We start from the raw sequence: 14,160 nt of genomic DNA on the forward strand, positions 1-14,160 counted from the left end.
ACTATTTTCCGTTACGGAAGGCTGTTTATAGATCGAAAAATGCTATTACCGTGTATAGGTTCTTCGTAAGTCTTGTCTCCACTATCAAGCTTAACGTCAGGATTGCCTCTATGGCGCCCTTACCTTTCCTAAAGGCGGACTGACCCTCCACAAACTTTCTTCTCCATTCTCCACATATATACATGTTAGCAACTTGGATGTATGAGGTATGAAGCTGATTGTGCGATAGTTCTCGCACCTGTCTTCCTTTACTACTTTTGGACTGTGTGGAAATTCTGATGGCATGTCTACGGAATTATAGATCCTACGAAGCAACATTGATAGTTGTTTGGTAGTCATTTTAATGTTTAACTGAGAATTTTAAGGAATAATACAGGCTATTTGTCTGGTGTATTACGTAGGTCGCGCAGTCTCCTGTCGTGTGGCCTTGAAATTCTACTGCTGTTTGAAGTTAAACATTCAACATTAAATTCTCAGGTGGCATCTCATTTTTTGTAAATCATTTAGAGCATTATTCAAAGACGTGTCTGATGCTTATCTAATATATTTCATTTCTTACTTAAAACAAATCAATCCACTGAACAGTTAAATGCTTTTCTTTTTCCTAAATGTTCTGCACCCTGAATCAGTCCTTCCGACATGCGTTCATTTTCCGATTTCTTCACAGTTTTCGTGCTGCCATTTCGCCTGTAATTTACTGGTATTTTTATTTATTACATTACTACGTTTCCACATTGCTGTATTTTCCTGAACATTTTCGTACTTCCTTCTTTCGTCGGTCAGTTGGAGTATTCCTTCCGTCAGTCAAGGTGTTTCTCGTAGTTGCCCTCCTCCTACCTACGTTTGTCTCTTTAACTTCCGCTATTATTCGGTTTAGAGATATCCATTAGTGTTCAGTTAAACTGCTATTACAGTATTCATTATCACAGTATCTACAGCCTTAGAGAACTTCAAACGCGTCTCATCACTAGTCAGTACTACAGTACCCAACTTCATTCCCGATCAATTCTTCTGGAGAATAGTCTTTGTCTGTTCTGCTTCTGTGTACGCCTTATAATTAAATATATGGTTTCAGAATCATTGTCTCACAATGATGTAATCCAGCCGAACCCTGTCCGTGTTCAAGGGCTTCACCAAGTATATCACGCCGGCCAGAGTGGCCGAGCGGTTCTAGGCGCTACAGTTTGGAACCGCCGGACCGCTACGGTCGCAGGTTCGAATCCTGCTTCGGGCATGGATGTGTGTGATGTCCTTAGGTTAGTTAGGTTTAAGTAGTTCTAAGTTCTAGGGGACTAATGACCACAGCAGTTAAGTCCCATAGTGCTCAGAGCCAACCAAGTATATCGCCTCCTTTTGTTGTTTTCTAACTGTGTAATCGCTATACTAGACTTACTAACAAGTTCGATATCCTTATATACTTTCTCTACGTCTTCATCTTTTGCTTGTGATCTCGATAACTGCACATGAAGTACTCATGTGGGTGTTTGTTTGCTGCTGACCCTGCTGAGAATATTCCTATTACTCAAATATTCACATTAACTCTCTAACGTACCTCCTTATTTATAACACACTGTGCTGCCGTTAAATCGTTTTATTTTCTTCTGCTGCTGATATTACACTATTTCATCTGAAAAAATATTCTTACATTCTTTCCATTTTACTTCACTGACGCTCACCGTATATAAGGGAAGTATGTTATTCTATCGAGCATGCCTTCGTACGGAGAACGCAACATGTTACCTTGCATTGTTAACCATTAATTTAGAAGTAAATTCAGGTTTGCCGCAAGGATCTCTTTTCGGACCATTCCACTATATGTTTTATATTAATGATATGCAGATCTCACACTTCTTGCAGATGATGCAGCTATCTGTAATGAAGTACAGTCTGACAAAAGCTAAGCAAAGAATCGCACACATGCAGACAAAATGTTGCAGAGGTATGTAACTTAGTACAAATGTTCTTAAATGCAAAATTGTGCACTCAACAAACCGAAGAATAGTATAAATGAGTAAAAAAGTAAACGACCCACAATTGGAATGTCTACTGATACAGAAACCAGAGTGTAACAATTTGTAGGGATACGGAACATTGATCGCATAGATTCAGTCGTAAATAAAGCAGTTCGTTGGTAGAAAGTCTCCAGCGTTGCTTGCAACACACCTCGTGCGACCCGCCCCTCGATAAGCGAAACAAAGGAAACGGTGCACGTCCACAAACAGAAGTGTCCGTCCCAAACACAAAACAAACACGACGAAAGAGATAGTGACAACAAACAAACAGAAACGAAAGGGAAAGCGGAATCAGACTGCCTGTAGAAGAAAACACGTCTTCGACGCAGGCAAAAGAAGCGACTCTCGAACAGACGGATTTCTATATCGATCAAGACCCTCCGACGCCACCATATGCCGAGATATTCATGACTAGCGAACGGCGTAGAAACAGAGTCCAGCCGAAGGTCAATGAGGTAGGGAGGAAAAATAAGGACAAAATACTTCACAGACGTCAGTATTTTTAGTCACGGAAAACAATCCTAGTCTGAAATTCAAATGGAGATGGAAAGAGACCACGATTGTTTAGCCAACATTAATACCAGTACAGTGATGTGGATACTCGAAGGAAAAAAAAGCAGTATTGTAACATACTTATGTTGTAATATTTATTGATGTTCTATACATCGTATACGTAACGTATGAGAAACAAGAGTTGTAGACCTTCATACAGTGTACTGTCATTTTTTGTCATTACCACATATTTTCAGAAAAAAAAATTCTGAGACTTTCCTCAACCGTACCATATATGACTGACACGTGTACAAATGACGGCACGAATGGTCACAGGTTTGTTTGATCCATGAGATGGATACTGTAAAATCTGACCTGGAAGGTGATCGAAGATAGACGTTAACTATTCCGCAAAAGCCTACTTACCAGATTTGAGGGATCAGTATTAAATGAGAAATTTAGGGATAAGCTGTAATACAGTCCCGTATGTATAACACCCTTAAGGACCACAATGATAAGACTGGACTAATTCCAGAGTTCAGAAACGCTTTTAAGTAATCATCCCATGCGCGAATGTAACGGTAACATGCCATAATATGAGGCTCAATGTGAGATACCTGCTGCCACTCACTTCACCATGGATGACAAGAGTATACGTCTAGATGCAGATGTAGAAACGGAGTTCCGGAAAAAAGGTTGCCGTACGAAGAAATTTTGGCTCATGTGTGTCCCATGTCATCGATATACGTGTGGATACAGTGAACAATTAGTGCGCAGCGACCTGCATATTGTGGACCACTAATTGCGACGACAGTACGAGGTGACTGCTGCTTCGTTCAGAGTGTTGACTCGAGACTAGAACACAGCGACTAGTGTGCACCGGTCGGCGCCGACAGTCAGACATAGAGTTGTGCTCTACCAAAACTACAGTTATGTACTTTTGGCACACTACAGAAATTACTTGGTAAATTGAAAGATTACCGGTAGTACTGGTAGAACTGGTAGGGAGTGAAACACAAATGAATGTGAGTGAAGGAAAATGGAAGTCGACGACTTTTTTTTTGCGCGTAATTAGACCCCATATCGTTCAGTATCAGTATATTGTGTATTATATCCTTACGAAATATAGATAGCAGTTTATAAATAATAAAAATTAGTTCATCGCATAACTTCTGCACTTTTATCTAACCAAATCAAATACTTTTGATGCAGGTAGACGTTATATGTATAAACATCCAAAATATATATAACTACTTTTGTTATTTTGTACTCAATAGAATGTTCATCATCATGAAAAGGACAAGAGTTTCCACTTATTACTCATAAAAGCGAAAGTTTTTTTATGAATAACAGAAACATGTTTCATATAAGTTCGGCGAAGTACTGAAGCGATATTTTGAAGTTTTTTGCGTCTTCCCTTTTTCTTGAGGAAATTGCGTTTTCTAGCGCTATGCCATAAACCAGTATTGTTTTCTACTGTAGCTCTGTTTGACATTATAAAGCACAACTTTCGAATAAAACCTAAATTAAACACTGAAAATTTCAATTCTGCTGTAAATACTGTTTGTTCTTATGTAAGAAAGAGGAGAAAATGGTTCAAATGGCCCTGAGCACCATGCGACTTAACTTCTGAGGTCATCAGTCGCCTAGAACTTAGAACTAATTAAACCTAACTAACCTAAGGACATCACACACATCCATTCCCGAGGCAGGATTCGAACCTGCGACCGTAGCGGTCACTCGGTTCCAGACGGAAGCGCCTAGAACCGCACGGCCAGCGAATGAGAAGAAAAAGAAACAAAAATGTTCCATACATTACCTGGCTCTTTGTACACTGAAGCGCCAACGAAACTGGTATAGGCATGCATATTCAAATACAGAGATATGTGAGCAGGCACAATACGGCGCTGCGGTCGGCAACGCCTAAGTAAGTGTCTGGCGCAGTTGTTAGATCAGTTACAGTGGCAGGCTATCAAGATTTAAGTGAGTTTGAACGCACTGCTATAGTAGGCGCACGAGCGATGGAACACAGCATCTCCGAGGTACCGATGAAGTGGTGATTTCATGATACGACCATTTCACGAGTGTACCGTGAACATCAGGAATCCGGTAAAACATCAAATCTTCAACATCGCTTCGGCCGGAAAAAATCTTGCAAGAAAGAAACCAACGACGATGGAAGACAAATTGCTGCATATTTCAATGCTGGTCTGTCAACAAGTGTCAGCGTGCGAACTATTCAACGAAACATCATCGATACGAGCTTTCGGAGCCGCAGACCCATTCCTTAATGACTGCATAGCACAAAGTTCTACGCCTCGCCAGGGCCTGTCAGCACCGACATTGGGCTGTTGATGACTGAAAACATGTTGCCTTGTCGGAAGAGTCTCGTTTCAAATAGTATCGAGAGGACAGAGGTGTATGGGTATGGAGACAACCTCAGGAATTCATGGACCCTGCATGTCAGCTGGGGGTGGCCGAGCGGTTCTAGGCGCTTCAGTCTGGAAACGCGCGACGGCTACGGTCGCAGGTTCGAATCCTGTCTCGGGCATGGATGTGTGTGATGTCCTTAGGTTAGTTAGGTTTAGGTAGTTCTAAGTTCTATGGGATTAATGACCTAAGATGTTAGGTTCCATAGTTCTCAGAGCCATTTGAACCATTTGTCAGTTGGGGACTGTTCAAGCTGGCGGAGGCTCTATAATGATGTGGGGCGCGTGCAGGTGGAGTGATTGGGGCCCCTGAAACGTCTAGAGACGACTGTGACAGGTGACACGTACGTAAGCATCCGATCTGATCACCTGTATCCATTAATGTCCATTGTGCATTCCGACGGACTTGGCAAATCCATCAGGTCAATGCGACACAACACACGTCCAGAATTGCTACAGACCGGCTCCAGGAACACTATTCTGAGTTTAAACACTTCCGCTGGCCACCAAACTCCCTAGACATGAACATTATTGAGCAAATCTGGGATGCCTTGCAACGTCCTGTTCAGAAGAGTTCTGCACCCCCTTGTACTCTTGCGGATTTATGGACAGCCCTGTGGGATTCATGGTGTCAGTTCCCTCCAGCACTACTTCAGACATTAGTCGAGACCACGCCACTACGTGTTGCGGCACTTCTGGGTGCTCGAGGCGGCCCCACTCTATATTAGGCAGGTGTACCTGTTTCTTTGGCTCTTCAGTGTATATTTTCACTCAGTTTATACACGTTCACGTAAAGAAAGCGATCTTCGTGAGTTAGCGCCTGATTGCACGCTAAACTAGTGCAACGCACGCCGGTTTATCGGCATGTGTAGTACTTTAACCAAAGACGCTCCAGTTGTGGCCTCCGTCACTTGCGATGCAACTTTTAGCGCAGGTTAATGAGGAAACATATTCCCCCGAACTTGCAGTGAGACGATGTAGTTGGGGGGAAAGTGGCGAAGGTCGTGTAACGCAGAAAACTGCGGGCTGCGCAGCGCGCAGGGCGCGCCTAGCGGCACCTAAGTGAATCAGCGTAATTCTGCGTGGGAGGCCGGGGTGCGCAGGCCGCCGGCGCCTTTGATCTTGTGTCGGCAATTAACGCGGACCCCGGCCGCACTGCATCACCCGGGAGCTGCCGCGCTCCGCCTAATCAGAGGCCCTCGCCGCGTTTAGTACACACCGGCGCTCCACACTGCCTTCTCATTTCCCCTACCTCTGCTTCCCTCATCAAAGTCTGCGCGCGTATTAGTCACAACAAACTCTTCCCTCCCCCACAACAAGCTCCTCCTTCCTCTACAACAAATTTCTCCTTGCCCCAGATCGCTTTCTCCCACATGGCTAAAAAGTGCAGGGTAGTCTATAGGTGCTGAACCACCGTTTTTATTTTATTTTATTTATTTACATGTCAAGTTCCGTAGGACCAAATTGAGGAGCAAATCTCCAAGGTCATGGAACGTGTCAGTACATGAACTTACAACATAAAAGTAATAACAGATAAAAATAAATGTTCATGAACCTGAAAGAAAATCAGTCCACAAGTTTAAGCAAACGCTATCAGCAATACAATGAGAATCAGCTTAATTTTTCAAGGAACTCCTTGACAGAATAAAAGGAGTGACCCATGAGGAAACTCTTCAGTTTCGATTTGAAAGCGCGTGGATTACTGCTAAGATTTTTGAATTCGAGTGGCAGCTTATTGAAAATGGATGCAGCAGTATACTGCACACCTTTTTGCACAAGAGTTAAGGAAGTCTGATCCAAATGGAGGTTTGATTTCTGCCGAGTATTAACCGAGTGAAAGCTGTTTATTGTTGGAAATAAACTAATATTGGTAACAAGAAACGACAATAAGGAATATACATATTGAGAGGCCAATGTCAAAATACCCAGACTCGTGAACAGAGGTCGACAAGATGTTCGTGAACTCACACCACTTATTGCCCGAACCACCCGTTTCTGAGCCAAAAATATCCTTCTAGAATGGGAAGAGTTACCCCAAAACATAATACCATACGACATAAGTGAATGAAAATAAGCAAAGTAGACTAATTTACGTGTCGAAGTATCACTCACTTTCGATACCGTTCGAATAGTGAAAATGGCAGTATTAAGTCTTTGAACAAGATCCTGAACGTGGGCTTTTCACGACAGCTTACTATCTATCTGAACACCTCGTAATTTTCAAGTAGAATGTGGTATCTTAAGTGTGTACAGGAAAGTGGGGAGTTAGTTATTTACGTGTTCCATCGATCAATCTCGCGATAACCGTTATTATGTGGAACGTATCAAGCGCATAAAAAATGTTGATGTGTTATATACACTGAAGGAACTGTACCTCTTACAGCAGAAAATTGGATGTACTGCGTTTTTTCAAAGGTCGGAGCAAGATAAACAATTAGTATCTTTTCCAAAGACATCATTTATATCATTTTCTATTTAAGTTTCTTTTACTGGAATAATAATGACGCTTGTATCATCAGCAAACAAAAACTTGTGGGTCGCCAGATATTTAAAGTAATGTGAGATAGGAGAATGGCAAACCTATGAAGCTGCGTCACCAAAATGGCGGCTATTTTAGAAGGCATCATCTTGGATATAGCTCTTCAGTTTCAAGTGCAAAGGGGTCATTTAACGGATCAAAGACAATCTTCGATGCAGCTCGTAATTTTACAGTACAACGGGGTATCTTAAGTGTGTACAGGAAAGTGGGAAGTTAGTCAGTTACGTGTTCCATCAGTCAATCTCACGATAACCGTTATTATGTGGAACGTATCAAGCGAATAAGAAATGTACACATGAATCAGTGTTCTTTTTTCTTTTTTAAGCTTAAAATTTTTATTACCTACCTCATTCCCTAAAATGGCACAAAAATAAGGCATATATTACACCTATAGATTTATTTATTCCTATTCAAGAATTCATCTATGGTATAGGAGGAGTTGCCAAAAAGATGTGATTTTATTTTTGAAACTCTTACTGCTTTCTTTCAGAAATTTTATTTCATCTGATATTTTATCAAAAAGTTGTGCAGCAGCATATTTCTGTGCCGAGGATAGGTTAAGCAGAGGATAGTGTCTTTCTTCTGGTATTATGATCATGAATCTCACAGCTGTTTGTAAACTGGCCCATGTTGTTGGGAACAAATTACATTACTGTGTAAACGTACTGTGACGCTGTTGCAAGAATGCCTAACCTTTTAAACAGGTGACTACAAGATGTGCGACTATGAGCCGCACATATTATTTAAATCAGTTTCTTTTGAGCATTGAATAGTTTTTACCTAAGTGTTACCTCAAAACATTATGCTGTGTGACATCAGATAGTGAAAGTATGCATAGTATGTTACCTTCCTATTTTCGGTATACTCAGAACTGGCAATTATTCTGATTGCGAAAGTTGCTGGACCTAGTCGCTTTAGGAGATCCAAAATACGGATTTTCCATTTAAGATTCTCATCTATATGTACACCCAAAAACTGAGGTAGCTCTATCCTGGCACCTGACTTCTGTTGATGTGTTATACTCACTGAAGGAACTGTACCTCTTACAGCAGAAAACTGGATGTACTGCGTTTTTTCAAAGGTCAGAGCAAGCCCATTCGCAGATAACCAATTAGTAACTTTTCCAAAGACGTTATTTGTATCATTTCCTATTGGAGTTTCTTTTACTGGATTAATAAATATGCTTGTATCATCAGCAAACAGTATCAGATTAGCTTCTTATTTCAGATAATAAGGGAGGATGCAAGAGGGGGTACATGTTCTCATGACGTGACGGCGGTTCCGGCTCTGTTTATCAGTCATGACTGGTACGAACCTTTACACACGTTTGTGTAAATAGGGTCCCTAGTGTTTTATCTGTCGATTCTCGTACATCATCTGCCAGCTTGCAGAAATTGGCAATCACAAAATAAACATACTCTCATTCACCTATCTAGTGCTGCAAATTTGAAACAGTAGCTTTACATTTGTCTGCAGGCAAAGAATACCATGCAACACTCGTGTCGACTATCGATACCGTAACATCTGTAATATTTAAGTCTTTTGACATGACATGTAAATAACTTCCTTTTCTCCTTCTACAAATTTATGTAATCTTGAAAAACTGTGTAAATATCTCTTCCAAATTTGTCATTTAATATTATAAACTCTTAGACCAAAGAAACGACACACCACGAACGAATTTTGCAAATTCTTCACAAATTGATATTCATACATGTATCGACCGAAAAAGCAAAATTGTAAACTTTGGTCGCTGAAGCATGAATGTGTGTTGCTGCAGCGCAATTTCACTGTGCAGCTGAAAAGGAGATTAAACAGGAGACACATCGACACCAGGGCATGAAGTCTTTGCGAATTTCACTCCCCGTACTGAATTGCACAGTTACAATGCTTCGCAGACTGGCACGCGGAGAACATACACGTATGTCAGGATTTGAGGTAGGACGTGTACTTAGGTTCAAAGAAGGCATCTGGAGTAATCGGGGGATCGCTAGACGTCTGAAAAGAAGCGATGGTACTATTTGGCGATGTTGGCACGAATGAATCAATCATGGTGAAACACAGCGTCGACCTAGGAAGGTGACTGACCGTCTTAAGAGTCCCGGATTCGTCATATCATCGATCTGGCGTGCAACTGGTACTTCAGTGCTCACAAGGACCACCAATAGGAGGCTCACAAAAATGCGGCTGAGCTCACAGTGCCCCTGTCTCCCACCCTACTGACTTCGGTGCACAAACGAGGCCGTCTATAATGATGTCGGGCACGTTCGCCCCCGGAATGTCAATGACTGGAGTAGAAATATTTCCAGCGGAGACGTGTCTAGAGATACCCCGGACCGCGGTGAAATAACAACCAGACTATTTTCAAACCCGCTTTATTGCCTTTCAAGGCAAGCCATCATGGGTTTACATTTCAGCAGGATAACATGCGCCCGTACATGGCTAGATTTTCTACTGCTTGTCTTCGCGTTTGTCAAACCCTAGCTGGCCAGCAACGTCGCCGGATTTCTTCATAATTGAGAAAATTTGGAGCAATATGGGCAAAGCCCTCCAACCACCTTGGGATTTTGACAATCTACCGCGCGAGTTGGATATAATCTGGGATGATATACCCCAGGACATCCATCAACTCTAAGAATCAATACCAAAGCGAATATCTGCTTGCATAAGGGCCAGAGGTAATGGACGCGTTATGGACCTGCTCATTTCTGAATCTCTTTCTCTTAAATAAATCATCCAGTTTTTCTGAAATTGTAATCATTTGTTTGGGTTTACATGAAAATCACATCTACCGGTTTCTCTCCAATTGGGATAATTCCTTTATGGTGCGTGTTTCTTTTTTTCCCTTAAGTGGAGAGATACTAAATTGAACTGTAAAATATGTTTCATGTTTCATTCCGGTTCATGCTTAGGGAATAAAGCTTTGTGATAGAAAAGCTGGAGGGAAGTCCCTTCATAACGGACAGGTTAAGACGGGAATGTAAAAGGCGTATTCGTACAGGTGTGAGTTAGCGCACCAAGTCCTTGTGTGGCAAGAAGTGTGGGTAGCCTGCAAAGAGATCACATTCAGAATCTTCAATGAGGCAATGATTTTTGGAAAACTGGAATGAAATTACCTCGAATGTAAATTGTTATTAGCTGTTGAATCATGGGATTTCTTAGACTGCAATGAGTTTCATTTCCGGCGCCAAGAACAAATTTTCGCAGCACGTTACTTCAAGATCATCATATCCCGTTGTCCCATCGCCGCGGAAGATTGCCTCCGCTTCCACCTTCAGGCAAAGTCATGTTTTGTTTCATGGTCAAGTGTTTACTGAAGTTTTCGCATTATAAGTGCTTAATCTCAATTTTGCGGCACGAACCTTGATTTTTCCTAACTCATTCATGTAGATAAGATCTTATTCAACAATGTTCCGACTACTAGACAAAGTGAAATAATTGAATTGAGTAACTGTAATAATAGACGATTTGCAAAACAAAACAGAAAATTTAAAGAAACTAAAAACATAAAAACAAGATTTAAACTCAAAGTAGACAGACGACGTACAATATGAAGAGTTTACATGCTGTCACATAGTCACGAAAAAGTTTTCAGCGATCCAGGAAACATTTGCTTTATTATAATTTCAGTCTTGGATCACAATGTAATGTTTACTTGTAATTTGGTAATTAATTTCGGCCAGTAAGGTCTGAAGATGGTCATTACCGGCCGAAATTAATTATCTGATTACAAATAAACATTGTGATCCAAGACTGGAGTTATAATAAACGATAAAAAGGGTATTTACAGATGAGAAACGACGAAAAAGATCGGAACGAATGAAAAGTTACTGGGTAATTTGGAAAGAAAACTTGTTGAAAATATGACCAGAAAATGTCTGACTGAAAAGAACTAATGAGGCTGTAAAAGCAGAAGAAGATGAATTGAAACAAATGTTAAGTTTCATCTTCGGAGCTACAAGCAGACATTTGTGTGGAAAGCTCCAAGTGGTAGTTAAAGTTCATAAGTTCAGTTCATAGTAAATGAATATTTACTTATAAATCATACATACAGGAGTAATTTTAAAGAAATATTAAAATCATTTCACAGAATATAAAACTTTCTAGTAAAAACAGTAGCTCGAACCGCTCTTTTTTGTACTACTGCTACTAATTTTTCAATGCAATAAATTCGATTGACACCGATATTGAAAGCCAATAAGTTTCTCATTTGATTGCAAAGCTTGTTTAATGTTAACTTGGCTCTTCTTCACGCTACTTAAAACTGGCCATATTAACCACCATTACCCTAACAAAAGACGGGGGAAGCCGAGGCATGTTTTGTGCCACATGTCTTCCACATTGTCGTGCAGACAGCGATACACGTGCCATGATGAAACAGGACATAAGGACTCATAAGACTCATAATGCATCTGCCGTTTATCACTTTCCTCCATCGGTGTCTACAGTTTTAATAGCCGCTCTTTCCCATTGCCGGGATGTACTGGAGACTTCTCGACGCTGTGGCTGCGTGGGGAGGATGTTCCTGCGCTTAAAGCGAGATGGACGAATCCGAAAAGTTCCGTAATATTCAGGAGCCGGGCGAAAAGCCATACTTTCACATCACCGCCAATGGTCCATCAATATGCAAACTACCTAGGTATGAATTTTCAATTTATTACAGCAGGCGTAAGTTCGGCTTTAGGCGGGCATTTACGGTAACGAGGTTCATGTTCGAAGTTACGTGTAACGCACTTTCGGACTCACAACGTAAGAGTAGAGAATTGCAAACCCCTTCTCGCTTAACGCAGAGGAAAGATACTTCGTTCAAAAAAGATTCAAGATTTCTTTAATGAAAGCCATGGCCTGCAAAAGAGTTAAAAATTCCACAGTTCGATATTTTCCTCTGAGGTAGAGACGGTTGTTTGCACAGAGAAGAAAAGTTACGAAGAATATTTTGAGATGTCTTTCCTTAGCTTCCCTCACCCTCGCCTGCACCCCGACCCCCCAACCCCATCTTTGTTACCACCACCCCCTGTATATATATATATATATATATATATATATATATATATATATATATATATATATATGTGTGTGTGTGTGTGTGTGTGTGTGTGTGTCTTCCTTCAGTTAAATCAGTCAGTAGTAATATCACCTCTTTGTGACTGGTTGCTGGTCAGTGTTAAATGATGAATTAGAAATAAATGCATTCTATAAGAGCTATGAGCACTTATTCAGTAGAAGCGATGTATTTCACGGTAGCCAAGATGAACAAGTGCTCGTAGTTCTTATGGTACGCATTTTAGAATCCACGTTTACTAGGCTTTTTGCTTCCAATGACCGTTTCTTTCATATCCCTGAATATTGGCTATTCCCTCTGGGACATTCTGTACGCTTTTTTGCAAAGTAACCTTCTCATAATCTAAGTAACATAGCTCGATGAAACGTTGACCACACATAGAAACAGCTGCTACAACATACACTCATGCTCATAAATTAAGGACAATTGCAGAATGTGGTGCCACACAACTGGCGCTAATAGCATAGGCACATAAGGAACACACACGACACAGATCTCTAAGTCGACGGTATTGGTGATAAGTTGAGAAAACCGGACCGAAACGCATGTGCTCTAAATCGCCACTGTTTCTTGCGCCTGTACCACGACATCAGTATGGGATATGATCACTATGCACACGTACACAGGCCGCACAACGGGTTGGCATACTCTGGATCAGGTGGACGAGCAGCTGCTGGGGCATAGCCTCCCACTCTTACACCAGTGCCTGTCGGAGCACCTGAAGTGTCGTAGGGGCTTGAAGACGTGCAGCGATACGTCGACCGAGAGCATCCCAGACGTGCTCGATGGGGTTTAGGTCTGGAGAACAGGCAGGCCACTCCATTCGCCTGATATCTTCTGTTTCAGGGTACTCCTCCACGATGGCAGCTCGGTGGGGCTGTGCGTTATCATCCATCAGGAGGAAGGTGGGACCACTGCACCCCTGAAAAGGCGGACATACTGGTGCAAAATGACGTCCCGATACACCTGACCTGTTACAGTTCCTCTGTCAAAGACATGCGGGGGTGTACGTGCACCAATCATAATCCCACCCCACACCATCAAGCCACGAACTCCATACAGGTCCCTTTCAAGGACATTAAGGGGTTGGTATGTGGTTCCTAGTTCACGCCAGATGAAAATTCTGCGAGAATCACTGTTCAGGCTATACCTGGACTCGTCCGTGAACATAACCTGGGACCATGTTCCAATGACCATGTACTGTGTTCTTGACCCCAGGCTTTATGAGCTCTCCTGTGACCAGGGGTTAGTGGAATGCACCTTGCAGGTCTCCAGGCGAATAAACCATGTCTGTTCAGTCGTCTACAGACTGTGTGTCTGGAGACAACTGTTCCAGTGGCTGCAGTAAGATCCCGAGCAAGGCTACCTGCAGTACTCCGTGATCGGCTGCGGGCATTGCTGGTGAGATATCGGTCTTCTTGTGGTGTTGTACACTGTGGACATCCCGTACTGTAGCGCCTGGACACGTTTCGTCTGCTGGAATCGTTGCCATAATCTTGTGATCACACTTTGTGGCACACGGAGGTCCCGTGCTACGACCTTCTGTGGTTTGACCAGCCTCCAGTCTACCCCTCATAAAAATGGTTCAAATGGCTCTGAGCACTATGGGACTTAACATCTGTGGTC

The sequence above is a fragment of the Schistocerca serialis genome, chromosome 6, assembly GCF_023864345.2.
Source record: "Schistocerca serialis cubense isolate TAMUIC-IGC-003099 chromosome 6, iqSchSeri2.2, whole genome shotgun sequence".
Classification (NCBI taxonomy): Eukaryota; Metazoa; Arthropoda; class Insecta; order Orthoptera; family Acrididae; genus Schistocerca; species Schistocerca serialis.